Genomic DNA, 1,228 nt, shown 5'->3' on the forward strand with positions numbered 1-1,228 from the left:
GGTCTGGCCTTACTATGTTAGAAACATACTGCATCTGTTCGTACTGATAAATATCAAACAATGATCGTTTTCTTTGCTTTAGCAAGTGTATTAAAACCTTAGTGTTTCCCAAGATTTCCCGAAACAGTTTGTGTTCCAAGGTGGATAAAGCAAGTATCTGCATTACCTCCCAGAGCTATAGCAGTATGGTTTCTCATTTCCATTTCTTTCTGTATTAGGCTGTTTTGTATCTGGGACAGAGAGCTTAATTCATTTTTAATTACCTCCAGGTCCACAGTACGTGTAATCCCTGCTCCAAAACCAATTTCTCCCAATATGCTGTCTGCTGCCTAAGGATGTTTCCCTGAAGCATTTATTACACAGCAGTGCTAGCAACAAAACAAATGATACAAGACAAAACATAGAACACAAAACACAATTTCTATTGTGACAGTTGAGTCATGGTATTTTGGGTTGATTTTCAGGTGGTATCAGCTTCTTTTGATTTTTTGGAAGACAAAAATAACATGTTTCTACTCCTTGGGGGGGGGCAGATTCTTGCTTAAAATATTCCTTTCTTTTACAAATACCCTTGCTGATTGCAGGCAAAACAGAGGAATTACCCCCATATTTTCCTGTGTTTATTCTATAGGAAGGCCAGGTTTCAATGGCTTTACCTTTATTAATTAGGTAGTTTGCATTAACACAGATGCTTTCTAGCTTGCATTGGATTCAAAACTATCAGCAGCTCAGAGACTCTGTCTTACAAGGGACACAATCAGCTTTGCACAGTGGCAGTATCGTAGCCAATGAGGTTAATCCAAGGCGAGATTATTGCTAACTGGAAACTTTTACCAGAGTTCTGATTAACTTTTAACTTTTAACTCCTGCTTCCAAAACACACAGTGATTTGAAAAAGAAAACACAACCTTTTGTGGCTTCCTTTGGCAAAGTGACAGTTTGATTACAAAGAGCCACCTTAAGGCTTAGTGCTGGGCATGGTCTTTGTCTCTTTTACTACAGTTCTTATTTGCTATTTTGTTACCAAAAAACGGATTTAAAATCTTTTCCCATTTTCCTGGCTTTGAGTGCCCTGCTGCAGACTTTGGTCTTTATTTAAAAAGTTTAAATTTTGTAAAGCATTGAGGTACCTTAAGGGTTAAATGCTAAATACCAAAGTTAAACAACACTAGTTACCTGTGTCTGGCAAAAGCGTTTCTTGGTTTTGCAACTTTGAATAAAAGAGTCA

General features: G+C 37.5%; 1 pseudogene; it reads left to right on the forward strand.

Annotated features, from left to right (window-relative positions):
• The first annotated feature begins 759 nt into the window (after nt 1-759).
• LOC115640636 lies at nt 760-930 on the forward strand (annotated as a pseudogene).
• The last annotated feature ends 298 nt before the right edge of the window (nt 931-1,228 follow it).

The sequence above is a fragment of the Gopherus evgoodei genome, unplaced genomic scaffold, assembly GCF_007399415.2.
Source record: "Gopherus evgoodei ecotype Sinaloan lineage unplaced genomic scaffold, rGopEvg1_v1.p scaffold_31_arrow_ctg1, whole genome shotgun sequence".
Taxonomy (NCBI): domain Eukaryota; kingdom Metazoa; phylum Chordata; order Testudines; family Testudinidae; genus Gopherus; species Gopherus evgoodei.